Consider the following 16942-nt stretch of genomic DNA (forward strand, 5'->3'; position numbering starts at 1 on the left):
GTTGAGTAATTTGGGGGGGGGGGTTCAATAGAAAATGTCAAATATTCTCTTGCTCCACTTTCTGAAGTCTGTTGTTTTCTCTTAAACACACATTTCTTGGGTTAGTGAGCCTGTACATGGTTTTATATTCAGGGTTTAGGTATTGAGAGTGGGCATATTTTATGAGCTATAAGCTATGTTTTCAAAAAATAATTGGTAAGTTGTTCAGTAAGAGTGTTGTGCTATTAATGTAATATGAAAAAAAAGTAAAAGATGGGGACCTTGCTCTCTCCTTGACCTTCCTGCAGCCTAAGATGAGAGATGTTACTTAGTTTGCTTTTGCTAAATGAAGTGCACATTAAAGCTGACTGATAAGGCTTATACTATATTGAATGTCATGGAAAACGTGAAAAAAATTCTCTATCTCATCCTCGGAAATATGCAACCATTAACTGGCATCGCTCACTCAGCATAATCGCTGCGTTAATTACATGTGTGGCAAGCTGATGAGCACATCAGTGTCTGAAGGTAAATGAGAGTCACAAAGTCCTGTTAATACTAAACAAATTTGGCATTGCAGGTCTGAATCATTTCCTTATTGATTACCAGACTTTGTGTTCTATTTCACACTTGAATTAATGTCTCTCAGCTTTCCCACCACCCACCTCTCTCTCTCTCTAGCTGACTCCCTCTCCTTGTTTCCATCTCTCCCTGGCATGTGCTCCAGTTCATTATTTCTGTCATTTCTTGGTAATTTGGAGTTGGCTGTTTAAAACTTAGAGCCTCTTATTAAGTTTTGGCCATGGTGGATAAGAGGCAGGACTGTAAGAGCACAGAGATAAACTAATCATCTTAAAACCCTAATTATTAGTATCTTACTGTGACAGACTGTTTTTGCGAGGCAGCCAAATTGAGCCTCAAATGAGGAAAGGCATATCTGTGGAAGTGGTAATAATTTTAAGTCATCTCGATCTGGCTTGGTGTGGCAGAATTCATTAGTGCAGATTAGCACTGTGTGTACAAAGTAAATGAGATATCTAATAGCAAACGTGGAGGTCTGGGGACTCTTAATTTCCTCCCCAGTATGAGCGATGATGTTAAGAGGTGATTATATATATATTTTAACACTGTGTAGATTTGTCTGCTCCTTAGCCAAGCAGTTACACTAAACAGTGCCACTAAACTGTCGACCTCTCACCTCGCTCTGTACTTCAGCTGCAGAAAGGTGACAAAAATGAACCCCAAATCAGATTACACTGTGTTACTCTGATGCAGAGGCAAGCTGTTTTTTCTGTGAGGATATGAAGGGAGTTAATTATGTGTGTAAGGAGAAGGTTGGGGAAAAAATAATAAGATTACAAAGAATAATTTGCTGATATAATTACACCAAAATTGGGTACACACAATCGTAAAATACATGTATTGCTTGACCTGGGTTAGCCAGTGAAATAAATCCTCCTTCTATAGCCTTTGTTAATTTGTTTTTATCATCTCCAAGTGGTGTTTGTGCAGGCAGTTCAATTTGCATGTGTAATTCCACTGTGCAAATTGACAACAAGTAGATAATTCGAGGAAATAGGCTGGTTGCAGGCCCCTGCTATCTTCCCATGCCTATTCATTTTGAGGAACCGCTGAGGCATGAAACTCATACATCAACTATTTCCTGACAACGCTTAGGCTTATTGTCCCCTAAAATGTCATTACAGCTATTATTTATGAAGCTAATTCATTTATTAAACCATATTTACTCTGACAGAATTTGTCACATTCTATCCATATCCTGAGCATTGCTTTTGAACATTGTCTCACAATGAGTATGTGCGAACACGTACGGCCTCACCAAGTTTTGTATCAGCCCAATTTGCCTCCATAATAGTTGGAATATTGCGACAGGAGTTCTGCGGTTTTTTGACTTTTAAGGGAAACTTTGCTAGAAGCTCGTACCGTGTGTCACAGAAGTCCTCTAAAAAGTACTTTGGTAGTAGCTGACATCCCGCTTTGTGTTTTTGTCCTAATAGAGACGAGACTGCGTGAACGTAATCAGATGGAATATTTTAGTAGCATTGATAAATCTGCCCTCTGACAGCCCCCTTCTTAAATGAGTATGTATTAGTCACTTTTAATGCATTGCAGTAAGGCTGAAGAGTTCTTACGTCAAGCCTCCTGGCCTGTTGCTGCTGACTTATGGATCTGTCAGTTTAGCGCCGCGTACTTCATGACAGTGTGGATAATTTGCAATTGTGAGCAATGAAGTAACACATAGGGGGGTCATAAATTTTAATGTTACATGTTCTCCCTGGATAATTCCGTCACACCATTCTCTCGTATCTCTTCCTTTGGACTTACCTGTCACCCAAAAGCACTTATCACAGCAGTGGCGATGAGTTGTGTTTGAACTGTTTTACAATATTGATTTGGAGGCATGACATTTTAATTAATACTGGGTGTTAGCTGTCATATAGGCCGCCAGCCTCATTGGTTAGAGTATGAGACAGGCGAGGTAGGGGCAACGGAGATAAGACTAAAGCACTTACAGTGAAAAGGCTGTAAAAAGGGATCAATGTGGAAAGAGAGAGACAGTCATGGGTTGAATTTAAGGTAGAAAAAACAGTAATATCTGCGCTCACTGTATTTCTGTCAAGGTCTATTCTCTCGCCAATAACACAAATCAGTGAGACACAGCGTGCCTTCTGTCTTCCACAGGTTGCAGAGTACATCGTGTTATTGGGAGTCTGTGTTGCCAGCAAACCCAGAGAGAGTCTGCGTGCTGAGAGACGACCAGGGGGAAATTAGGTAACTTTGTAGCACTCCATTGAACAGCAATAAGCTTTTAGGGCTTAGCAAGCATAAACACATTAAACTGATGAGATTCATCAGCACTCTTGTGTCAAATCTATCGTGCCCAAAGGCAGAGCTCAGCAGCAGCAAAGTGCAGAGAAAGAGAAGGGTTGGCGACAAACCAGTGCTGTTTCCTCTGGATGTTTGCTGGTTTATCCAAACAGAGTCAGGTGATCAGCTGGAACCTCAGAGTTTGATAATGATACACAGTGCTACCCCTGGAAGAGCAGAAATGTTTAGCCATTGTAGGGTCAGAACATTGGCTTGAATGATCAAAAGATTTATTTTTTTATGTTAATTCACCAGTTTACTATTTCATCATTAATTAGTCAGTTAATTACAAATGAAATACAGGGATTGGATCAAATATGAAAAAAAAAAAGTAGTAAAGTGTTTGCAAAAACCACCAGATACCAAAGTAGTTTCTTAAATTTGTTTACTTAAATTTACGATAAACCTTGCTGGTCAGAAATATTTCACACCAAAGAGTGCATACGCCAAATTTACAGCAACAAATACAAATACAGGTTGTGATATACCATGCAGATAAGAGCTGAACAAGAAACTACCTATCCATGTTCATGTTTTTTTTTACAGATGTATGATATTGTGAGTTTCCCTACATACAGTACAATATATAAACACAAATACTGCATGTAAAATTTTGGTTTTCAGCTTAAAGCTTTGGTAAAAGAACAAAATATTGAGTATAATTAAATCTGTGTATGAACTATGTAATGACTAAAAAAATAATTATTTGCAAAAAAAAATCAAGTTAAATTCATAAAGCTTTATGAAATGACAAAAAAGATACATTTGCAACGTTAAGGTTGTGTTTCTAGCTGAATGAGACTTATCAGTTCACTCATTTCAGGGCAATAGTTGTTATAGATGTGCACCAGATTCAAACCTAGTTGGAACTGAATGGTGAACAGCATAGCGCTAAACATTAGCACATGTTCATTTGCAGCTAGTTCACCATATTTGGTATTTAATTGGTGTAATCTCAGAGCTGCAAAGCTGGAGGACCTTACGCTGATAAAATGATACATTTAAATTGAAATATTTCTTCTCAAAGGTAAGAAGGCCCTTCAACTTTATTTCACCATTTATCTGTTGTCTGTTCTTTTCCAAATCATTATAGCCTCTTGCCTTCTAGATAGTTTCACTGGAGGCAGCCAGATCGGCATGAAATTAGCTCAGTTTGAATCTTTATATGGTCCAATCAGATGAGCTGAGATTTAATCTTTGCTGGCCTGCCCTACCAGAGTCCGACCCCTCAGATGAAATGGACTACATATTCATAGGTTCACTTGCATGGTTGATTATAGCAGCATAAATGGAAGGTACAACCTCTCTTCTGTTTTTCTTTATTCCAATTTTCCTCTGTCTGAGAGTGAAGACTGAATATTAAATGTGCATTCCCCCTCACTGAATATGAGCAAATCACAATTTATGCAAACACACAGTGCACATCTGATCCCATTTTTGAAGTTGTTTCTTTTTTAAATGTCCACATTTTAAAATCTACTGTATAATACACATAGAAGTGAGCGTTGTATTTATATCGAAATAGTTAGCATGCTCTCAGAGCTATTTACCCTGACATAAAATAATGTCTTGAAATAATGGGGGAATATTACCTGATGAATTAATTATGATGATAGCATCTAGGGTAGGAGGCTTAAATGCCATCTTAAATTACATGCAGACATTAGAAAACTTTCAACTTGTCTCATTTGCATGAAAGAGGCAAAACTATGCATAAATATAAAGGCTTCCATGGTGAAGGAGACCTATACTCACCAGGAAACCTGATCAGTTTATCTTAATGTAGAAATTAGAAATGACAGACACGATGATAGCATATGTATAAAAGCCTGTATGTATGTTTTTAAGTGTCTCATACATATGCATATATACACATACATATCACAAAGGTTATCGCTTATTATTTTAAAACTAAATTTGTTTTCCTAATGACGCTGTGGCAATTTTCCTATTGCTATGTTTGAATGTCAGAAGTGATTGTTTCCTGCACAGTTCTCAAATTTTAATTGACTAATTGCACAAATGGAAATTTAGAAACAGGAAATTAAAGTGGTTATTTCCCAGATAACAAATGAACTGAATCAAAATACTGATGTAACTCATTGCATTGTTTCGTTATGTGCACTGTGCACCAAAGTCGGATAAAAACATGTAAAAGAGGTCTGGTGGACGAGATCTGATGGGAGGATGTCTACCTAAAAATACACTGGAAATCCAACATATGAAGTGATTTCTAATCATGTTGTTTTCTAAATATGCCCTGCTGGTCTTCTTTTGTCATAATAAAATAAGGGTTTTGTTGGCAATTTTTTGGTCCAAGTCAATCTCTTTTACCTTTAGTTTCTCAAGCAGCTCTTCTACATTTGCTTATTGAAGCCACATGTGCTTCATTGTTAGAATATTTTAGATGCCTTGTATTTGTGTTACAGTAAAGAATGAATTCTTTCTTCTCTTTGTCTCTTTCCTTTTTTCCTCTTTCTTCCTCCCTTCCTTCACAAAAGAGTTCAGTACTAATTACGCTCACACACACCTGCAGTAAGTTCACAGGTAAGCTCTCCATCACGGCATCATGGCAAAAAAAGCCCCCATATTGTGGAAATCTCCTTCTCCTTGGAGAAAGAGAAGAGGAGAGAAAGTGGAAGAAGGAATGCCTTGCCTTCCTCATTACACTGCTGTCATTTACTCTTCATCCCCCGTACTCTTTAGTGGCATTAAGACGGGATGTAAATTTGACAGTTAACGCTGTTAGAAAATGGCTAGTTCAAGAAGGGCAGGAATTAGAGATGGGCATTAGGCGCTGATAAGCTCCTTTCCTCTGCCGCGGCGGCTGCTTAACATTCATGGGAAAGTCATCATCAAACAACGTTATCACAGCTCTGTTGACGGCTGAGGAACATCATCACTATGATAATTTTTTTTATAGCTGTGAGCCAAAAAAGCACTCTTTTATTTCAGCGGTTTGTTAATGAGATAGGAGCTTGTTGGTATGGGCAAATGCAAACTTGCCACTCTCCAGCATTTGTTTGAGTCCCCCCCACCAAACCTCCTCCTCCTCCCATGACTCCTGCTGCACACCCCCACTCCCCCTCCGCACTGTTTAATGTTGCAGGGAAGAGGGGGGGGGGCATTTTTATGTACTCCTTTCGAAGTGCTCTGTGTACATTGCTGAAGGAGGGCCTTTATGTGTACCTTTGCAGATCAGTCGCTCAAAGAGAGGAAAACACGGTTATATCAACAAACACTCTCTCCTAACAGCCCTGTAGCTGGCACCTGTCACTCACCTGGGATTTAGCCATAGATCTGAATAGAGGGAGAATTTCGATAGTTATTGAAGCTGTGTAAACTCCCAGCAGCAATAGCATATGACCAACCCTCCTATTAATGATGAAAAGGCTACTTAAAACTGTTGGATCTTGGGGCCTTTGGTAATTACAACTGTAAATCATTTCCATTGTTTCTTTCTATGTATTTATTGAGCTCCTAACAGTTCAGTTATGAGTAAGCTCAGATGATGATTTTTTTGTTTTGTTTTGGGTTTTTTGTGCTCAGCTACCAGTGGAGCAATGCACATGTGTGCTAGCTGCCAAAGCTAAGCAGCTTTCTTATGGATAGGGATAGAAACTGTGGGCTGTAGATACCAGAATCAGATTTTGGCTTTATCATTGTTTGTGTTTGTGGAGTGGGTTAAGAGAGATTTAATCTTTAGAAATCCTTACTGAGGGAGTTGAAAAATCATCTCTAGTTTGCTCTAATTACTTCTAAAAGTTTTGTTTGCACTGTAGTTAGCATGCAAAGGTGCGGTGATGTATAATGTAGTTGTAAAAGTTTATTAGGAAAGCTCAGATTTCAGAGAATAACTGTGATAAACAACATACAGCTTGGTCTTGGCTTTTGTGAGATGCCAATTTAGGTATTTACTGTGAACGTGACCCAATATTATTCTGAGTGGAGAAAAAACAGAAAACGTACATGCATATGTAACACTGGTAGTTGGATATTAGGTATGTCACTACTTTTCAGTGTTTTACCTGATTCAGAAATGTCTGCATGTATGACTGCAAAATTCGCATTGATGACACACTGTCAGTGTGTTTTAGTTCTCTCCAGGTGACGAGAACTTACTTTATGTGGAAAGAGCTGCAGTGCCTATTCAAGAAATGACATATATTCTGGCATCCAGCACGAACATCTCAAAGCCAGGCAGAAGAAAGCAGTAGCAAACTGCCTGTCTAGGTGACACAGTGGAGCTTCAGGTAATCATTATGGCAGATGTAAAAGTCAACACTTTCTGGCATAGAATTACACTAGACAGAGATTCTTGCATAAAATTTCACCATGCTGACTAAAATTCTTTGCTCTGAGGTGCCGTAGTGTTAAAAATGGCTTCTTTTTTCTTTTTTTTTTTACACCAACTTCGTTATGAGAGTTGCATGGTGCTTCAGCCAATGAGACTTTGGCTAATGATGGGCAGAGTGACACTGTTATTGCATGATTTATATTTGGAAAGCTGTGCAAGAACTCAAAAAAATGTCCTCTCTCAGTATATTACAAATAGTACTGATTTTGGCAGTGTATGTCATATACTTTTAATTGTATAAATAGGTCATGAATAAGTCATGAAGATAGCTTTTTATATTTAGGACAAGTACAAATGTCATGAAACCACCAAATAAACCCAAAGTGCAAAACACTAATTAATTGTGCAAATAAATGATCATTACTGCATCATTACTTGCTCACAGATGTTTTGATTCCAGTCTGAAAAGAAAGAAAAAAAAACAGCTTAATGTTGCCGTTTGGTGAAATGTTGTTTATTCATTAATGTCTTTGTTTAGAAGGTGAATGAACTGAACTGCATTTTATTCCACTCTAATGAGTTTCATTGAACGATTGGTGTGAGAACTGACAAAGCCGCAGTGTATCTTTGTGTAGGTCAGCTTGTGCAGTTTGGAGCGGTTTCATTTTTCCGTGGAAAAATGAGTACGACGCAAATAAATCACAGATGTTTTGCAGTCTCTGGTGTCTCCGTCTTGAGACAATTGCAAAGCATTATGCGGGCCCTTTGTCAAGTTCATTCAGCAGCCCTGTGTGCTGTAAACCACCATTGCTTTGTGTGTAGCTGTGTTACTTTGTGCCACTTTTCAAATGTGGATAGATCTGTGTTAGCAACCCAGAACCACACAGAAAATAGATTTAATATTATAATCCAATGGGATTTGTTCCTTTGTGCTTTCTAATGTAAAAAATATATATCGCTAGATTAAATGAACCCTACAGTCGTTTCATATACTTAAATGTTTGTCATTGTCAAACCATTCAGAGCGACACACTTGCTGTCGGTGTACCAAAATCTTCACATGAAACCAAGAAAAAAACTCTAAAAGAAACATTTAGAGCTGCGTTGGAGGAGCTGGGGTTGAGTCTTTGGCTCGCTCGCTTGTAAACTCCTCATAACTAAGATACAGTTTGGGTTTCCTTATTTATGATAATGAAATGTAATTCCACCCTTTACTGACATGCAGCGCTCTTATACTCAGTAAATTATTCCCTTTTTACCCTTACCTCCATATTTTGAAGCCATTACTTAATCACATTGTCAAAATCCCCATTCCCTCTCATCAATCCCACACTGAGCTTTATTTGTGATCCTCTCTTTCTTTTGCCCTCACTCATTTTATTCACTCCATTTCTCTCGTTCGGTTTTGCTGCACATTGGTGTTTATTTTTTTCGAGGTTGACTGGATTACCCCTGCCGAAATAGCTGTTACTCAGATTTTAGGTCATCTACAAAATCCATTAGGGGGAAAATAACCCCGTTTTTTTTTTTTTTCCCTACCATGCATATTGCTCTGCTGTTTCTCATCTTTTGGCTCCAGAGTTTTACAGTGATATAAGTCATCTCCCACAGTTTTGTCACCTTAGAAATTTAAGGTTATTGTGCTATCAAAGACAAATGTTTTTTTAAGAGAACAAGGCTATGTGATATATTAACAGTTCTAGCTCTTGTTCAGTATGGATACTGAAGTGTTTCACATTATTATCAATAACAGAAGCGCTGTATGAGAGCCAGCTGTAGCAGTTCTCATAATTCATAATATATTAATTTATAATTAGCCGGTTTAATGAAAGTGATATCGCAATATTAGTTATTAGGTGTACAGTTTCAACAGAAACAAATCTGCTCATTCAGTACAATAAAAGTGGCCACATGAAAGAAATAAAGTGAAGAAGCAAAGAGCATTGAAGCTAACGAAGTGTATTACACACTTATTAAAGTAATTTTCACTTTGCCTCCCAGACCTGGCCAAAAACACTTTCAAATTCTCATTGTACTCCAAGGTAGGCTATGCAGAGGTTTCCCCCCCCCCCCTTGTTAACTTTGAAGTAAGCTCAAAAACGTATAGGTAGACAGGGGTGGCATCAAATAATCAGCAACTTCAAAAAGCATGCTGCCACTTAGCACTCCTAAAGCTAATGTCCCCAAGACATTCAGAATGGAAATTATTCAAACTCATTTAGTGGCAGCAAATTGGTCTAAGTTCAATCAGAAAACAGACTGACACTGAACAAGAAGTGCAGCCTAATTATACTTGTTTGTCAAATGAAAATTTCATTTGGGCAGAAATGAAACCTTCGAGCAACTTCTTTTAAGGTGAGCTCCTAGTTGTATTATCAGCTAAATGCAGTAAAATCCATAATCATACGATGATAATGAAAATGGAGCCAATGTTAACATTCAGGCTTCCAATGCCCCGGGCATATGGCGATAAAAATTAAGTACCATAGTCCTCTGCCAGGCATGCTGACACCCGGGCTGGTCTTTAGCCTCTTAGATGCGTTTTTGCATTTTAAAAACTTTATCAAAGCACTGTTGCAATGTGGAAAATGTCAACGTGAAATGCACTGAAGGCAAATTGGAATTTCATTAATAGTAAAATTATTGCTTTTGACTGATGTATTACTATGCTTGTTAAAAGCTAGAGAGTGGAACGCTCGTCTGTCTGGTCGGCAGCCTTGCCTCTTCTTGTCCCGTGCGATTTGCTTAAAGTTAGAGATCTACTTTTCTACTCAAAATGGAAACATGAAGTTGCTAAAGTTGCAGGAAGTGAAGAATATCTAGTTGAAGACACCCATTTATGGCGTGATCGCTAAGGCTGCTAACCAGAATACACCAAAGATAGTGAGCTTATTCAAGAGAGAGAAAAGGGGACAAAGTCTTTTTGGTGTTAGATACCTTCGACATTTATATCGAGGTAGTTTCATACTTGCTCTGTCTGTCCCTGCTTAAACATGGAGGTGATGCTAACCTGCCGATTGACCAACACAATGTGGATTTGTGCTGTAGAGCAGTGAGGTGTCTTCTCATTGTTAAGTGTGGTGACATCTAATCTCCACTATAGAGAGGAGGCCCTTGGGATCGCTGTGTGGATTGGAATCACAGGTAAATAGGCCTAACCTGGTGTGAAGGTATCAGTTCACTGAGACTTGTGCTCATTCATGAAGCAGTAGTGTTTATTGATTTACCCTGTAATCCTCTCAGTGTCAATGTCGTCATTGACGGAAGCAAAATGGCGTGCTAGGTGGAGTGCATTTTTTGACAGCCAAACAAGACAACAGATTAGTTGGAACAGAATAGATGCCATTAATGCTTTCCCATGTGACACTTAGTAGACCAGAAATATGTGTTTTAAAAATGGTAAATAACATAATGAGTCAGCTGCTGTGCATCTCTGGTGTAAAAAATGCAGACTATCTATTGCAATACAGCAAAAACACTGAGACAATAAGCTAACTGGCTTCAAAATTAAGTAATTGTAGTTGATGAGTGTTTCTTTACGAGCTTTCTGTTTGCAAATTTGAGTCATGAGTCTTCACTGCGTCTGCTTTGTTTTTCTCTGTTACTCATCATCTGTCACACACATGACTTTTAGTGTTTTTCTTACACTCGGGAAGATTACAGAATACATATGAAATGCTATAACAAAATATTAAAATGTTACTAAAGGGATATCATAACCACAACAGTATGAGACATACTTTTTTTAGTCTGCTGTACAAATATGAAAAACTAAGTGTTTGGTTGTGTTGCATTCACACGTCACCGTATAATGCATTAAAAACAAGCAAGTGCCACAATCCAATATAATAATATTTCTTTTATCAAAATGTGTCAAAAACAATGTTGTCTGTCATAAGCTATGGTTGCCGTTAACTATAAATTCCTGGAAGTCACATCCTCCCGTGGACCCTCTCATGGTGTGGAGGTCACTCTGTTGTTTTTTTGTGCTGGTCACAAATATGTCACGCAGTGTGGACAAGGCATAAAAAGGCTTTGACTATATCAGTTTACAGTGCCGTATATTTTATTTATTTTAAATCTTTGTGTCAGATATTTTAAAAATGGCATGCTATTACTAGTGGCAATCAAAGCGCGGTATATTATAACTACTATTTTGAATCAGTCTGATAATTGTGTAATATACCAGTGCAGCACACGGTAAAGCATGTCGCGTTCCCTTTCTTCGATAACATCTACTTTTCACCATCGCATACCGGTTACACTGCTACCTGGTACAGTGTGCAGCTTTTGGTAATTTCAAATAATTCCAATCTGTACAATGTTGTCACTCTTTTCATCTAGTCTAATGACAGTATTAATTGGATTTGTAATGATGTTTTAGACAAACCTATTTCACCAGACATCTTTCAGGCAATGGCCTTCGTGATAACGATGAATAGTACATGTCTGGCATACAGTAGCCGTGGAGCCCGCACTGAGGCATTTCATAGTATTTGTAGTGGAACTCTGACCTCTTGTGCTTTATTGTGGAAGTGCAGACTCTTTGTGCTATTCTCACAGTGCTGGTAATAACAGACTCTGTCATGCAATATCTTTGTAAGTAGGAACTTATATTTAAGAAATTAAATCTTCTTAGAGGCCCCTTTCACAGCTCCTAGCTCATATGTAGCACTTTAGGGACCCCTCAGGTGACATCCAGAAAACTACCATAATAGTCCCAGGCACAGGTTTGGTGATATTTTGAAAAGTCCTAAGAAATGATCCACAAGGATCCATTTATAGGCTGTTCACACTGGAACTGTGAAGGAACCTTTATAAGTTTCTGAAAGGGTACTTGAGAGTGCTGCTTAACCCAGGCTACTGTACCAGCTGTAACTGAACAAATTTGCAGTCAATGTCATCATCAAATCTGTATTTAAGTAACATTTTCCTGCTGCCTTATGGTCCTACTTTTTTCCACTATTTTGTTCATGACCTTTGCTGTCTAACATCCCCAGCAGCCACCCTCCAGTGCACACAGTTAAAGCAAAATGCCATTAAATATTCCTAATATCCCTTAATCCTTCAACAGTACGGCTCTAACTCTTGTCATATGCAACGAAACAGTGTAACTTTTTTCTAAGCCCTGCCTCTCAGTGTTATACGTGGTCAGTAGCAAAACAATGCGAGTCAATGATAGTCTCTCAGAGGCCATAGATAACATTTGGACACAGACCAGTTTGATACACTTAAAAATCCACCAATTTACACATGGAGCATGTCACGCAACAAAAGGTCTAACATTTTAAACAGAAGGAATTGTGTCAATAAATAAGACTGAAGTAATACATCAGGTTGTTGCTTTGAACAAAAAGGAGCAAAGTAGACTGTTAGCTGACCCGGTCATCTGTTGATTGCAAGCAATTCAAGAAATTAGTTTAATGGAGGTTTCATGATCGACATGAGGTAATGTGGAAAATGATGTGGAAATATTTGTTACAGCTGGTAGTTTGAATCACATAGACATCGGCAACAGAGTTATTTCTTACTATAAAACAGTCACATTAAACTCTTTTTGATTATTTTATCACCACAAAATGAATTAAAATATTATTTATTAAATATCTGAAATATGAAGAAAATTCATTTTATCAGTAAAAGCAAGTATAATGTCATCCAGTGACATTTTTATATCAATTTCAACTTTAAACTTCTGGCATAAAATTAACTGTAATGTACGCTTTATTAACTTTGTTTAACCCGTGATAGATTCTTCTTTGAGTTGCCTTTAAAGAAGCTTTAATAATATCAACACAACAAACCAGTTACATTCTCCAAATTCTTCTCTTATCTTTTGTCTCTTTGCAATTTGAAACCCTTTCTGTAAAAGTGTTGCTCTCTAAAGGCACTCACCAAATTATAAAAGTTCATCTAGAGTATCTCTGCTAGAATATTTCCTTCCTTTGAACCGTCACTGTACAGATATTGAGAAATGTGCTTAAAAAATGTGGGTTTTTATGTTTTTGTGCTGAGTTCTTGCTTCTTGACCAACTGAGTTCATGTTCATCGTTATTCCTTTGCTGTCACCCGAGATCTATAAATTTCAAGCTTTAAAGTTGCTGTAAGAAAAGTAAAGACATTCATGGACTCCTGCATAACGCGTTTGCCATTTTTGATTCATCTTACGAATCCATCTTTGTCAGCCCGATGAATCCTAATGAAGCACAAATCTGTCACATTTACTCCACAATGAGGGCAGCTGGCAAACTTTCTCAGGAAAATGAAACTATTATCTTCAACTAGACACGCACGGGGCTCAATATAAATAAATAAAGTCAGACTTATCTAGTGGCCAGCGTGATTACTGTAGCCAGCGCTGACATCCAAATTGACTGTCTTATCACGTTGAAGTGATTTCAGCTGAGTACAGACTGTAGATGAAAGCAAAATGATCTTTTAAATACTAGTTAAAGATGGCCGCTCGATAAGTTGTTCCACAACAGTTTTGATCAATGAAGCATGCATTCAATATATTGCCTATTTAGATATGTGAGATAAACTTAACTGGTCTTGTAAATGATTCACAAATTGTGTTTCCTTCAGTACGAGGTAATGACTTCAAGGCCTCGTTGAATTCTTAATTTTAGGACATATTATAATTGCTTCGGGAGAATTATGGCAAGTTTAAAAGATGTGTTTTGAACATATATATCTTGCAGTATTTTTTCAAATTAAAACTACATATATTCATATTATTATTTGAATATTATGATATTTAAAATATATACAATTATTCCATGTAAAGTGTCTATTAAATTACAAACACAAATGTTGACTGCTGGTCAAATAATTGAAAATGGACCTTTAGGTAATATTTCAGAAGAAAGCTTTGACTACTTCATGTCTTAAAGCCTATGAATTGAATTTGTTGTGCTCTCCCACGACAAAGCCTGACAGGTTGGAGCTCCGGCTGTGGAAAATGTCAAAGCTATTTTCCTCTTTACTAGTCAATGCAATGCTTGTTTAATAGTAATTGGAATCTTATCCCGCTGTTTGCTCATCATTTCCAGTGCCTAGTTATTCCACACCTAAACTCCATTTAAGTTTTTAATAACATTTTAGAATAGTTCCCATTCAGGTAAACAGAATCTGATTACCTTGATGGATTGAAAATGTATGTCTGACGGTAGTTTATTTGATTTATTTATTCAGGGGACCTCAAATGGAGGGGACTTTAACCGAGGCAAACAAACGGTTTCCCATACCTCTCCCAAGAACACTGAAGTTTACAGAAACCTAGATTTTTATTTTCTCAGCCTGCTCGCTTCTCTTTTCGGCTGTGGAAAGCGAAAGGAAATAATGTTAGCTAGATCTGATGTGTTTATTCGAGACTTTTTTATTTTTTTGTTAGCATATTATTGTAGCTGCATAAACTAAAGAGGTAAGTCATTCCAGACAAAGTCTCCACAATCCACCTGTTAAAGACACAAAAAAATGCTAAAAACTGAATACGTGTGCGCACCGTGCCAGAAGCCAATGAGCAAGACTCTAAAACTATTCTGTGATAGTTTTGGATTTCTCTCCCTCCATAAGCCTCTCATTGTGTTAGAGGACCTGCTTTGTACAAGTGCCTGCCAGCTGCTTACCAAATGAGGTTATAGTGTTTCCCTATCAACTGTAAATTTCAATAATTTGTTGGAGGGGCCTCTCACTGTCAGTTTTTATCATATTATCAATGACGACTCAATTTTCCTCTGCCACTCCATCTCAAGCACTGACCCCTGGCCCTATTACAGTCCTGTAATGAAGTGCAATGGAGTGGTAATTGGTCCACATTATACCAGATCAGGTAACATTAGACTTATTTTCTTATCACAATGAGCCCTGCTGGTGACTCTGAATGAGAAACCAAACACAGTTTCTTTCTTATGCAGGCTATCATCCAAATAACTTTTCAGCTAGAGACCCTTTCCCCATTTCAGTTTTCCATTTCAAGATTGCGCTCCCTGTCCTCAGACTGCGCTTTGTTTTCCCGTTTCCTCTATTTTAAAAGTCTCCCAAACAGCGTCTGAGGCAGTGCAGATATGAGGTAGAGCTTTCCCGAGATGGGGAAGTACAGTAAACGAGACGGTAACATGACCGTTATGTCTGCAATATTAGATGTACAGTGGTCTGCCTCCCCCTCACTCACTCCCCTCTGCTTCAGCATCCTATCTTGGAGTTCTTAGTGCTCTCTAACTCTGGTTCTGACTTTTTTAATGTTGTTTTATACATCTTTATGAACACTGAAAATTCAGAATGGTTCGAACTCTAAAAGTGTGCTGCCATTAATATTAAGTCTACGTTTCATCATTCATTAAAAAACAACATATTGGAAATGCTAACTTTCCACCCAGGAGACAGATTATATAGATTTCACTGAAATCAGATGCAATTTGATACCAGTTTTCTTTTACCTATTGCAATAATTCATATTCCAAAAGTCTTTTAATTGATTAATGCATAAAATTAATTTAACTAAGAAGAAATTAATATGTTGTGTTTTCCTGTTAATGGTCAAGCACCCTGTTATTGTGAATCTATTGTAGACAGGGGTCAGACACACTGAAAAATTCACTGTTAGCTTGGTCAGTATTAAGCTGGTCTGACTTACTCAGTGCCAGTGCAGCAGAGTATCACTCGGCTGTTGGTCCACGTCTGAACTTTTGTGCTACGAGAGGCAGGATGTCAGGTCTGTGCTGTGGCTGACGCACTCTCTCTAGCAGGGTTGCTCTTTGCGCTGAAAACACACACAGGACTAAAAAGACAGGATATTGGATAACAAGGTTAAAACATAAGAGCAAAACTATTCTCTTATTAAACTCAGGCTGCAGGGATTTGATTTGAGCCACCTAATAGATAGTGGTTTCAAGGGAGCCCAAACAAAAGGTAACGGGCCGGTCATGCTTATGGTAGCTAATGGCAGATTTAAAAGAAATTAGGGGACTCTTTTTCTACAGGAAATTGTACTTAAAAACGGGTCATGGATCACCCTGCTCTTCACCGGCAGCTTCAGAAGTCAGAAAGTGAACTTTTGCTGTGGCCATTATAAGGTCTGCATCGCAGGAAGAGGCTAGACCTGAAATAAACCTGACCGTATTGTTGGAGAATAGCAGTGTGAATTGATTTTGTCAATGAAATAATGTCTAGACAGGTGAAGACACTCTTGCTGACTGATTCTGTAATTACAATTAAAGCAACAACTCAGTGTGACCTATTTGTATGTGGGTTGGCCACCCTAGAGCCTGAACCTCAGCAATATTAAAGCAATGTGGAGTCATATGGACTTTAAATCTTGTTAGTGTTGTACACACTCTTGTTTCTGCCTTCTACACTGAATTACTGTTTCTGTTTGCACATTTCAATAAATACCTGAAAACCTGAAGTGTACCCTGCAACACTTTTAAGCATGCATGAAAGACGTTTTACAGGAAAAAAGAAAAACATTTAACTTCTATACATATCACCTGCATAATCTGTTGAGTCTCTTTTTGTTTGTGTAATTAACTAATTTTAATCTTATTTTTTAGAGGTCAGTGAATTCAGATTGCTGACACTGAATCATTGTTATCTCCACATTGGCAGTTCAAGGCCAGGTGCAGTTATTTTCATATCTATAAAATGTGGTGCATTACAAACAGTGAATATTTAGTCTGCAGCTGACCCCAGTCTATCTTAATAATAGTTTTTAAATCTTATGTACATGTTTGTATAATGTGCCTCACATTTATTTATTTTTGAAAATATACATAATTT

The sequence above is a fragment of the Perissodus microlepis genome, chromosome 13 (assembly GCF_051167445.1).
Source record: "Perissodus microlepis isolate ML-2025 ecotype Zambia chromosome 13, ASM5116744v1, whole genome shotgun sequence".
Classification (NCBI taxonomy): domain Eukaryota; kingdom Metazoa; phylum Chordata; class Actinopteri; order Cichliformes; family Cichlidae; genus Perissodus; species Perissodus microlepis.